The following is a 12913-nucleotide window of genomic DNA, read 5'->3' as shown; positions in this document are numbered from 1 at the left end:
GAGAAGGTTGCGCATTAGCAGTATTAACTCAGAATCATGGAGGTGTCCGTAGACCAGTTGCCTATTTCTCAGCTACCTTAGATCCGGTAGCTTCTGCGTTGCCCGGATGTCTCAGATCCGTTGCGGCAACAGGTGTCAGCATCGAGAGATGTGAGAGCATTGTGACGGGTCACCCTCTTACTGTACATGTGCCACATTCTGTTGAATTGTTGATGACTAGGACTAAAACACAGCACCTCACGAATAATAGGCTGACTCGTTATGAGCAAGTTATCCTTGCAGCCGATAATGTGATACTGAAGAGGTGTGCTGTTTTAAATCCTGCTACATTGTTACCTGTTCCAAATGTAGATGATAATGAAGATTGTGAGGACCATGATTGTCTCGACGTGACTGAACTATGCACCAAACCGAGACCTGACATTGTCGATGAACCGCTCCCAGTTTCAGATGAGATCTTCTTTGTGGACGGTTCATGCTTAAGAGACAGTGTCGGTCGGTTGAGAGCAGCGTTCGCTGTATGCACCATCACGGGGGTGGTTGAAGCCGCTTGTTTAGAAGGAGTGCACTCCGCGCAGGTGGCTGAGCTTATTGCCTTGACTCGTGCCTGTGTGGCAGCTGATAAGATCCGTGTGACGATTTACACGGACAGCCAGTATGGGTTTGGTGTGGTTCATGACTTCGGACAACTATGGTCCCAGAGAGGCTTTATGACGTCTTCAGGTTCACCCATAAGAAATGGTGACTATGTGCGAAAATTGCTTGAAGCATTGCAAGGTCCTGATGAAATTGCTGTTGTCAAATGTGCTGCACACACGAAGGGAAATGATTTTGTTTCATTGGGTAACAATTATGCAGATGAAGTAGCTCGGTTTTGTGCAGAGCAGGGATGCAATTTCACGGAGACTCATATTGAGGAAACTGAGGAGAAAACAGTGTATGATCAGATGTTAGCAATGGCAGACACATGGGAGGAACTGAAGCAGCTTCAGGAAGGGGTCTCGGATCAAGAGCGAGACAGTTGGATACGAGCTGGATGTGAGAAAGGAGATGTGGATATATGGGTTTCGAATGATGGACGAGCGGTGTTGCCGGAATGTTTATTGAATCCCATGGCGAGGTTGATACATGGTGCTGTACATCTTGGTAGGGATGCAATGATGAGAGTGTTTCACCAGACCTGGTACAACCCGAAGTTTCGGGCGGTGGCTGAAACCGTGTGCCAGAGGTGTGTCACTTGTCAACAGATGAATGAAGGAAAGAGGACGGCTGTGACATTGAGTCACATAGGGAGGTCAGGTGGACCTTTCAATAGGATGCAGCTGGATTTTGTTGAAATGCCGAAGTGTAATGGGTTAAGGTACATATTAGTGATAGTATGTGTCTTTTCCAGGTGGGTGGAGGCATACCCTACACGCAGATGTGACACACTCACGGTAGCAAAACTATTATTGAGAGAACTCATTCCAAGGTACGGGTTCCCGACGTCCTTTGAATCGGACAGAGGAACTCATTTCCACAGTGAAGTCATGAAGTTGCTTTGTGCTGCCTTAAATATAGATCAGAGGTTACATTGTAGCTATAGACCAGAAGCTTCAGGGATAGTGGAGCAGGTGAATGGAACTCTGAAGGCTCGGATGGCGAAAGTGTGTTCGTCAATGTCCTTGAAATGGCCTGACGCATTACCTTTGGTCCTCATGAGCCTCCGAAGTGTGCCTGATAGAAGGACTGGATTGTCACCCCATGAAATCCTCATGGGGAGAGCGATGCGTTTGCCTGCAATACCTGCCACTGCTTTGATAAATATCACTGATGATATGATCCTGGACTATTGTAAAGGCCTTGCTGACGTGGTCCGTTCTGTGTCTCAGCAGGAGCAGACAGCAACGGTTCCAGCTGCGAGTGACCTGTGCCACGACTTATGCCCAGGAGATTGGGTCCTAGTCCGAAAGCACGTGAGGAAGAGTTGCCTGGATGCTAGGTGGCGAGGCCCGTTTCAAGTGATCCTCATCACGAACACAGCAGTCAAGTGTGGAGGTTTACCGAACTGGGTGCATGCTTCCCATACCCGTAGAGTTCCAGCACCCTTAGAAGATACAGCCCCTCTCGAGAACAAAAACCTAGCTGAGCCGACAGAACCACCTGAGAGGGCCAGTCAAGCTGTAAGGGTTGCTGAAGCAGCTGATGGTGCACTGAATCGAGCCGAAGAAGAACGTGAGAGAAGCACTGACCCCGAAACAGGTGAAGGAGCAAGAGGTGCAGTGGGCAGTGCAGAATCGAGTTCTGCCGTGGAGGAGGAGGCCAGTGCACAGGGTATCGAAGGGAAGACCGGAGGTGCCACGGAAGCAGAAAGGGTTTGGCCCGCAAGTCAGAAACGGGTAAACCTGAGGTTGGTACCGGACACAGATCTTGCACCAGTTTCGGAGGAGCCAGAAGAAGAATCAAGTGACGAGGAGCATCCTCAAGGTACTCTGAGGAGGTCAAAGAGAACTAGAGTGCCAAGTCGGAAGTACGCCTTACCAGAGTGGGCATATCCAGTGACTGATGCCAGGTTTACCGAGCACGGGAAGATTGAGGTCGATGACATTGGTCAACAGTGTTCCGCTCCAGAGAGTGGAGGTGTTGTTGAAAGTTCCGGGATTGGAGATCGAGGGAATCTTGACTATCCACGTTCCGAGTCCACCATTTCTGAGCGTTATTCGTGGTATGATCTTGGACAACTTGGAGTTCCCGACGTTCACAGCTGTGCCAGATCCACAAGAACTGATCATCCTTAAGCTCGAGATATTGCAGGGGGTCCTGGAACTGTTGGGACCGGCAGTTATGTTGGACTGATTCAAGAGAGTTGTAAAGCAGGGAAGAAGATAACCTAGATCCGAGCGGAAGAAGAATAAAATTAGGGACTTTTTCCGTTGTAGAACGAAGAAAAGTTAGGGAGGTTTGCCAAAGTTCACAAAACAGACATTAATGAGAAAGAGACTTACCATTTCAGAGACTGTATTGGATATTGAGTATATTCCGAAGATGGCAGATCCTGCAAATACACATCGTAGGGCTAAATTGATAATAGGCACATTGGTAGGAGTTGTGATAGTCACTATATTTGCAGTAGTGATAAGTTCATACATAGTGGCTCACAGGCAAGAGGGGAAGGTTCAGGGAGCACCCACACCTATTACCCCAGGACAGAGAGGTGTCAGTATCAGAGAACAGGAAACATCAAAGTTAAGGGAGAATCGCAGACTCCACATGGATTTGTCGAAGGGTGATTTTAAGCTTAATGCTTATGCGAAGTTGTTGTACGAATATGTTGATGCGATGGATGTGAAGGATTGTTATGTGTGTATGCAGTTGCCTGCTTCAGTGGATGAAGGTATCAAGTATCATCATCTCCCATTGACATATGGGATTTCTTGTAGTTTATTGCTCAGTTTATTTTACGACAGGAGACAGTTCGAGTATTTCTTTTCAAATTTTTATACCGTACTTCCTGAAGTTCCAGCAATCAAGCATTTGAATAAATACGATTATTATAAGAAAGAGGACAGACTCCTGAAGTATTTTAGACCTACTGTGAAGTTGGATACTGCGCATGCTCACAGGCATAACCTGACATGTGCGTTATCTGAAACGGAGAAGAAATTCATTGATCAAGTAGAGGACAGATATAGAAAGTTGACCCAGACACGAGATACCGGAGATAGTCCAGTAGATTGGACAGAGGAGGAGAGATCTCACAAGTCCAAGGGAAGTTATGGACCAATAGCATTAGATGAAGTGCAGAAAGGGAATTTGTGTATTGGACGGCCTCAATCAGCTACGGAGAAGGTCGCAGTAGGACATAGCACCTGTTCTCAGACCTTCACTATGGAGGCTTCTGTTAAGGATTTTATGCAAGGTGCAGTACAAGTGATTCCGACAGTGTATTATGTATGTGGGAAGAATGCTTATGTCAGACTACCTGCAAATTGGTATGGGATATGTTATTTGGCTATCATATTCCCGAAGATTTATCACACAGGGGACTTGGAGTTGTTAGAGACGAGACAACATTCTAGAAGACGTAGGGCTGTAAATGCAGGTGCAGTGATTGGTGATATATATGGAGCAATGATACCTAGTATGGGTGTGGTGTTGAATGACGTGAAGATCAGAAGGTTGGCGACTGTAGTTGATGAGCTGTCTATGAATACGGCGAGGTCTTTGTTGTTGGTGGCTGGAGAGATGTTGTCGATACGAAAAATGGTTATGCAGAATCGCCTTGCGTTAGACGTGTTATTAGCTAAGGAAGGCGGAGTCTGTAAATTATTGAAGGTTCAAGAATGCTGCACATATATTCCAGACAACACGAAGGAGTTGGGGAAGTACATAGACAACATCACTACTATTCATAAGGAAATTATGGATTTGACGGAGGAGAATGTGTGGGAAAAGATTGGACAAGGATTTGGAAGAGTGGGAACGTGGTTTGCCAATTTGGGAAGAGGATTTCTTGGATCAGTGTTGAAGCCAATTATCATTGCTGTAGTTTGTGTGATTTGTTTGTGGGGATACGTGAAAGCGTGGAAGTGGTATCAAGGAGGCAAAGTTGAAAGAGCTCTTAGAGCAAATGAGAAAAGAATGGCGAAGTTTCAGGATCAGCAATATGAGAGTCTTAAGAGATTGGAGGGAGTTCGACATGGCAGAGTCATGACCAGTACGGTTTAAATCAGTTCTAAAGAAGGAGATTGTAATGGTGTGATGACAGATGTCATCAAAGGGGGGAACTGATGTAGCGTTTAAAAGGTTGAAAATTGTAGGGGTGCGTTATATTCACTGTTAGTCGGCACCCGCATATAATCAAATGTGTACTCAGGTATTTTGTGTGCAATGTATTAAGAATTGTATAACCTATATCGATTTAAATAGAGGTGTTAGCTATGTACAAGCATATTGTGAATGTATTAGAGAAATGCATAAGAGCTTGGTAAATATAAACCCCAGGCGATGTAAAATGTGTAGCCTAGAATGCGTGCATGTAGACTGTTTAGTTAAACGTATATGAAAGAAAGACGTAAATGTCAATAGTGTTATTTAGACATGCTTGTGTAACCGAAGTAGTGGCCAGAATTCACATATATCGTTGAGGCGAAAGGCCTGTTATTTTTCTTATGTTAGCCGAGGGCAATAGGCCAAAAAGGATTTATTCCAGTAGAGGTTTTAGGCTGTAGTAAATTGCAAAGTTAAAAGATGCGAAGTATGTCTGCCTTCCATGATCTCACCCCAGGTGCAAGGACAGTTGCTCGTTAGTAGAGAAGTTCTTTGTTCACGAATTGACTTATGTAGTTAAAGCCAGACATGGGAGTGCATTGGAATGTGCCAATCGTAACTCCTAGTGCGGACGGTGTCTGGGACTCAAGGCCAAGCTGATGGACGATGGAACTGGACAGCGCTCTATGGAAAGTTACTGAGGAACGACCCGGCTGAAGAGGAGGCGCAAAGGGCGTGTTCTGGGACTTGGGGTTCTGTATTAGGGAAAGCGCCCCGAGGGTGGAGGGAGATCAGAGCAGCCCAGGGCAGAGAAGAGTTAGGCGAAGAGCTAGAGGGGGCAATTTTAGATCAAGCTCTCTAAGTGAAGACTTCTTAGGAAGTTTCACTCTGACACCTTTTTCCAGTGAGGGTCTCAAGGGATTGCTAAGTAGGGATGTCATCTAGTACAGAGTAGGGACAGAGATGGTATGGTCCAGTGTCCCTAATATCGACATTGTCTTGGTAGTTTTCTACCTCATGCTTTTAGAAATTGTGCTTTTAGTTATTTTTAGTCGTATGCGGATTCTTCGTAGAGTAGCATTTGTGTTAGTGCCTATGTACTTGTTGTGCCTCGTATTGAGGAGTTTGTATCTTCAAATTTTTATGCTGATAATAAAAGCCAGAGAGCCAAGAGATTAAGTCTCGAGTCCTTGATTATGACAAATTGCGGACAGCATTTTCTGATAATTGTGTTTATTCCCTCTACGCTATTGGGCAAGTAAAAAGTTCCATCCGACCAGAGTGGGTTCTAGTAGATAATTGCCAGATACTAAAATGGGCCGGAGCAATGGCAGCCTGTGACCCGCGCCATGGCCGCTACCTCACCGTGGCACCAGTGTTCCGTGGCCGCATGTCCATGAAGGAGGTGGACGAGCAGATGTTAAATGTTCAGAACAAGAACAGCAGCTACTTCGTGGAGTGGATCCCGAACAACGTCAAGACAGCAGTGTGCGACATTCCACCCCGTGGCCTCAAGATGGCGGTCACCTTCATAGGCAACAGCACTGCCATCCAGGAACTCTTCAAGTGCATCTCCGAGCAGTTCACAGCCATGTTCCGCCGCAAGGCCTTCCTACACTGGTACACGGGCGAGGGCATGGACGAGATGGAGTTCACAGAGGCGGAGAGCAACATGAACAACCTGGTGTCCGAGTACCAGCAGTATCAGGACGCCACGGCTGAGGATGAAGAGGATTTCGGGGAGGAGGTTGAGGAGGAAGCCTGAGGAAGCATTGTATGGTCCATGTGAAAAAAATAACATAACTTTTGTCTTAATTTGCATTTCATTTTAAGTTTCTCTTATTTCCCTCAAGTGTGAAATCCAAGCCCCTCAACTGATTAGAGCTTTTTGGAGGGCTGCAATGTCACCACCAGCCTTGACTTCTAAACAGCACGGGTCGCAGACAGACAACCTCCTGTCTAATGCACATTCCCACTCCCTGCCTTTTTTACACTCGGGCCTTGCATGGTCTACAGCTGGACCCTTGCTATACCAGCACTAGCCCTGTCTGTACTAGCTTCTTTACTTTCCTGCTCGATACAGACCCCACATGGTCTTCAACCATGCCCTCCATTTGCCAGTACCAACTACTGCAAGTCTGTGCTTCTCTAGCTGCTCTTGACAAAGGCCTAACATGGTCTCCAGTTTTATCTTTGCTTTCCTGTGACAACTGCTGCCCTGTGTGGTTCTTAAACAAGGCAACAGAGCTATAACCCTTAGAGTCTAGCATTCTGAGCAAATCAAGAGTTGGTGCATTCCCGGATGAGCTCTGCCAGCAGTGCTGAGCAAGGTGCACCCTGATGCTGGGGTTCAGAACATCAATGGAAATGCATTCCAGGGGATTTAGCGCTAAGAAACCATGGGTGTTGATGCACTCTAGAAGTTTCCTATAACATAAACCAGGGCAGTCAGAAGGCTTCAGTGAGGGGCACATGTGTAAAGTCGGGGGTAAAAATGTGAAGTGTGTTAAAAACCGAATGTAGGGAGAAGATCAGGTGTTGGTGTAGATGAGGAGGGAGGCCATTGTCAGTCCTGCGTTAAGCAGTGTTTCTGTAGCAACGCAACAGTTGCAAAGAAATACAAAAAAAACCACTGTCCTCTTCATGATAGAGTGCTTTGTCGCAGCGCCATGAAGCCAACATTGTGCCCATGAATGCATATGTTTGCAGCTGCCGAGCACACCCATCCATTTAATGTAACCTGGAGCCCCAGACTTCGCGTACCTCATGGAGGTATCCTGGATCTCAGGTGGAAATACTTTGGTCTCTGAAAGGCAAATCTGGCTCCCAACGTTTTAGCTAACTTAGACTTGTTTTTCTCAGTGTGGTGATTCAACCGTTTTAAGCAGTAATACCATTAGGCACGTTGAAGGTTGAAATTGCGACGAAACGCTCCTGAATTGGTTGTAGGCGAGGCCACCTTTTAGGAAGGGCGTCTGCTTAAACTGGAAAGCTGTATGGGAGGCAATTACGGCAGTGGGTGTCGGGTATTGATTACATTTCCTAAGGGGCCTTGGAGAACATCCTAGGCATAGAGGTCTGAGCACCACAGAATGAACCCCAATGACACTAAACTGCCTGTGTTTGTTGCACCACCGCAGATGACTAGGATCTCAGGGAAAGCATAAACCAAGCATGTCCACTCTCCAGAGCAAGCAAGGAAACAAAGTCGATCAGAATGCATTCACGTCCCGGAAAGGACTTATTTACTTAAACCGGTGACAAAGCAAGATGTAGGCCTGGGTGAAATTATTTATGCTTGTGTGGCACAATATTTGATGTTACACAATTTAGCATGACGTTTTGCACGTGAGGCTTGTTACAGACTGTCTGAGAGCCATTGTTGGAAGGCGGACCCCGAGGAGTCGGTGAGACCACCAAGGGGGGGGCCCTCTCACTGCACGAAGTAGCCGAGCGCTGCCGAGAAGTCTCCTGAGAGATCCTTCTCCTATCCCGTACTAGCACAGTAACACCACCACACCGGACTCAAGGAGGTTGTCTCAAGACAAGCAATTCTTTATCATCAATAAAAGGTTACGAGTTCAATATTTACACGAAGGGATCGAGGGATCCACCAAAAGTCTCAATGTCTCTTTGGAAGGGTAGGGGTAGCGGGACAGTCTTTGGCAGGAATGTGGTACGAGGGTACCTGGGGCCCAGTTCTTATCCTCACGCTGGAGGACCTCTGATCTCGGAGGGGTCGAGCCGCGACGGCGTCAGCAGGGCTCTGGCGTACAGTTCGTGGAGAGCCGCGATTCAATCAGCAGGGCTCTCAAGATGGTCTCTGTTCAGCTCGAGCCGCGACGTCGTCAGCAGGGCTCCGAGGAAGGTTCCAGCGAGGTTGGGCCGCGACAGCGTCAGCAGGGCTCCGATGTTCCAGGTGGTTCAGAAAGAGTTCACAAGAGGGAGCCGCGACGCAGTCAGCAGGGCTCGTGATGGTTCCGACAAGAGTTCTTCTCCGTAGGGTCAGCCGCGATTCAATCAGCAGGGCTCTCGACTCCGGGATACAACTGCCGAGCTGTGGTGGGGTTGCCCCAGATATAGGTCTGGAGCCCTTTGATGTCCGGACCTATGCGCCCGAGGGGGCGGAGTGGCCGGGTGGAGGTGGCCAGACGCCCAGCAGGAGAGGCGCCAGGCCCATGGGAGTTGCCGGGCGATCACACCTCGAGAGGGGAGGACAGTTGGGGGTCCCATCGATACTGTCCTCCGCCGGGGGCGATGAATGGTTCCTGCGGCACCCCCTGGCTAGTTCGTGGTGCCTCGATGTCGGGCTTCGCTGGGGTCGAGGCCGGGTTGGTGCACGGGGTGACGTGGATGCCAACAAGATGGCGGAGCCACGAGGAGTATGCGACCACGTGCAGCTCCGGGTGAAGGGCCTTGGTGCAGTTCAGACGGGTGGCCCGTGAAGGCCGGGGCGGGGAACGGGCACAATCCAGGGGGTTAAGGACCACGCCACGAGGCCGGGTCCAACAGGCGTCCCCCCCCAGCCGAAGGCATGGAGAGTCACCCATCTCCTTGGGGATTCTCCTCGTCAAGGCGGAAGAAGCGGGACAGGCCGTCGGCGTTGGCGTGGTCATTGCCGGGCCGGTGTTCGACGTCAAAGTCCATCCCTTGTAGCGAGATGGACCACCGCAGCAGCTTGGGGTTCTCGCCCCGCATTTGCATTAACCATTGCAAGGGCCGGTGGTCGGTCTGGACCCGGAAGTGGGTGCCAAAGAGGTAGGGCCGGAGCTTCTTGAGGGCCCACACCACAGCGAAGGCCTCGCGCTCAATAGTGCTCCAGCGTTGCTCTCGGGGCAGTAGTCGTCGGCTGATGAAGGCCACTGGTCGGTCGAGCCCCTTTTCGTCGGCTTGGGATAGGACGGCCCCGATCCCATACTCGGAGGCGTCCGTCTGTACCACGAACTCCTTCTGATAGTCCGGGGCCTGCAGCACCGGGGCAGTACACATGGCTGTCTTTAGGGTGTCGAAGGCTGTTTGGCAGCGGGGTGTCCAGTGTACCTTCTTGGGCTGCTTTTTGGACGTTAACTCTGTGAGGGGGCCAACAATGCTCCCATAGTCCCGGATAAACCGCCGGTAGTATCCGGTGAGACCCAGGAAGGCCCGGACAGCGGTCTGGGTAGTGGGGGGTTCCCAGGTCTGGATGGCATCTATCTTCGCTTGGAGGGGGGCCACCTGCCCGCTCCCCACTAGATGGCCCAGGTAGGTCACGGATCCATGGCCGATTTGGCATTTGCTGGCCTTGATTGTGAGCCCGGCCCGCTGGAGGGCGGCCAGGACGGCCTCCAGGTGGAGGAGGTGCTCGGCCCAGTGGCTGCTGTACACGGCAATGTCATCTAAGTAGGCCGCGCTGAAGGCCTCAAGCCCGGCCAAAACCTTGTTCACCAGTCTTTGGAAGGTGGCCGGGGCGTTCTTCATTCCGAAGGGCATCACCCGAAAGTGGTAATGCCCATCCGGAGTCGAAAAGGCGGATCTTTCTTGGGCGCCGGGGGTGAGCTGGATTTGCCAGTACCCGGCGGTGAGGTCCAGCGTGCTCAAGTAGCGAGCGGCCCCTAGGCGGTCGATCAGTTCGTCGGCCCGGGGTATCGGGTGTGCGTCCGTCTTTGTTACTCCATTCAGTGCTCGGTAGTTCACGCAGAATCGCAACTCCGGGGGGTGACCGGGAGCTGCGGCCTTGGGCACCAGGACGACAGGGCTGGCCCACGGGCTGTCGGAAGGCTCGATGACCCCCAGGGCCAGCATCTTCGCTACTTCGGCCTGGATGCAGGCCCGCACTCGGTCAGGCACCCGGTAGGCTCTGTGTCGTATGGGGGGGTTCTCCCCGGTGTCGACGTCGTGGACGCACCAGTGGGTCACCCCCGGGGTGAGAGAGAAGAGGGCTGGGTAGTCCCGCAGTAATCGCTGGCAGTCGTTGCGCTGCTCCGGGGTCAGGGACGAGGCGAGTTGGACACCTTCGATCGATCCATCATGGATGTTGGACTGCAAGAGGTCGGGCAAGGGCTCGGAGTCGTCCTCGCTCCCCTCGTCGGTCGCCAGCAGCAGGCTCAGTTCGGTCCGGGCGAAGTGGGGTTTTAGCCTGTTCGCATGTAGGACCCGGAGGGGGTTCCGGGGGGACTCCAGATCGACCAGGTAGGTGACGGGACTTTTCTTCTCCACCACCTTGAAGGGCCCGGTCCACTTGTCCTGGAGGGCGCCGGGTTCGACCGGGGCCATGACCCATACTTTCTGACCTGGCTCGAATTCTACCGTAGAAGTGTTGCGATCGTACCACCGCTTCATGTCCTCCTGGCTGGCCTCGAGGTTGGCTTCGGCTATGGCTCGGAACTTGCGGGTCTGGTTTCGGAGGGTCAGGAGGTATCGGTAGACGTCAGGAGGGGCGCCTCGGGGCTTCATCTCCCAGCCCTCCTTGACCAGGCTGAGTGGTCCGCGGACCGGGTGCCCATACAATAGTTCAAACGGGCTGAACCCCAGGGACTTCTGCGGGACCTCCCGATAGGCAAACAGGAGGCAGGGCAGCAGGACATCCCATTTCCGCCTGAGGGGTTCTTCCAGGCCCTGGATCATCCCTTTCAATGTTCGGTTGAACCGCTCAACCAGCCCGTTCCCCTGAGGGTGATATGGGGTCGTGAACTTGTATGTGACCCCGCATTGTTGCCACAGGGACCGCATGTACCTGGAGATAAAGTTCGTGCCACGGTCGCTCACCACTTCGCTGGGGAATCCCACTCGGGAGAAGATCCCCATCAAGGCCCGGCCTACCACAGGGGCCGTTATAGTTCTGAGCGGGACCGCCTCCGGGTACCTGGTGGCGTGGTCCACGAGGACCAGGATGAAGCGGTGGCCCAGGGCGGTTTGGGGGTCCAGGGGTCCCACAATGTCGATTCCGACTCGTTCAAACGGGGTGCTGACGGCGGGAAAGGGCTGGAGGGGGGCCTTGACCCGACCCCCCGTCTTTCCGCTGGCTTGGCAGGTCTGGCAGGACCGGCAGTGGTTGTCCACATCTCTCCGCATCCGAGGCCAGTAGAAGTGGGTCACCAGACGACTGTACGTTTTGTCTTGCCCCAAGTGTCCGGCGAGGGGCACATCATGGGCCAGGTTGAGAAGGAACTCCCGGAAGCGGAGGGGGACCACCAACACGCGGCCGGCCCCGAGTTCTGCCACTTTCTGTTCACTGTACAACAGGCCCTCGGCCCAGTAGATCCAGTGGGTGCCGGTCTGGTCACCGTTGGCTTGCGCGGTCGCCTGCTGTCGGACCCCTTCGAGAGAGGGACAGGACTGTTGCTCTTGCTGGAACTGCTCTCGGGTGGGGCCCCCTTCATGTTGCCATTGCGTCAGTTCTGGTAGGGCGCTCGGAGAAGCCATCTCTTCGGGGGAGGATTCGCTGGGCCCGGGGTCGGTGTCCGCCTCCTCCTCGCTGCTGGCGGGAGGGGGTGTGAGCCCCTCGGGTCGGGCCGTCCCGGAGGTCGAGGAGGAGCGGGGGGCCTGGGCGGTCATGGACCGGGTGATGGCGCAGGCCCAATCAGCCAGTCCCAACATTCGGAGGTGCTCTCGTCGTTCTACTTGAGCCCAGGGGGAACTCTCCAAGTCGTTCCCCAGGAGGCAGTCGACCGGGGCGTCGTCGCGCACCGTCACCTTCAGCAGGCCCGTCACCCCTCCCCACTCGAAGGGGACCAGGGCCATCTGGCATAGGCTTTCACTGTTGTCGGCCGTCCGCACAGGGCACAGCACATTCGGTAGAATCTGTTCAGGGGTCACCAGGTGGCAGCGGACAGCGGTGATACTGGCGCCGGTGTCGCGAAGGGCTTCGGCCCGTTGTCCGTTGACCGTGACCTGCTGCCGGTACTTCTGGGTGTTGGTTGGGATGGGGGTGCAGGGTACCATCTCTCGGCTACCCAGGCAGACCAGGGACATGGCTGCCGGCTCCCACTCAGTGTTTTCTCGGTCGAGGGCCTCTTCTTCCTCCTCTCCCCCCAAGGCGGCGGCTGTCAGCTGCCGGGGCGGGGGCCCGCCAGCCCCGTTTCTTCGGTTCAGGGGGCAGGCCGGGTCGCTGGCAAAGTGTCCGGTTTGTTGGCAGCCATAGCAGGTCACTGGTGGCCGTGGTCCGGGTCGGGCCGGGCCCACCCTT

At 52.5% G+C, this 12913-nt stretch overlaps 1 pseudogene; it reads left to right on the top strand.

Annotated features, from left to right (window-relative positions):
• Positions 1-6514, top strand: part of LOC146870290 (tubulin beta chain-like) — an 81634-nt pseudogene extending 75120 nt beyond the window's left edge.
• The last annotated feature ends 6399 nt before the right edge of the window (positions 6515-12913 follow it).

The sequence above is a fragment of the Triturus cristatus genome, chromosome 1_1, assembly GCF_964204655.1.
Source record: "Triturus cristatus chromosome 1_1, aTriCri1.1, whole genome shotgun sequence".
Taxonomy (NCBI): Eukaryota; Metazoa; Chordata; class Amphibia; order Caudata; family Salamandridae; genus Triturus; species Triturus cristatus.
The sequence above is the reverse complement of the archived record's forward strand: the minus strand, read 5'-3'. Positions and strand labels throughout refer to the sequence as shown.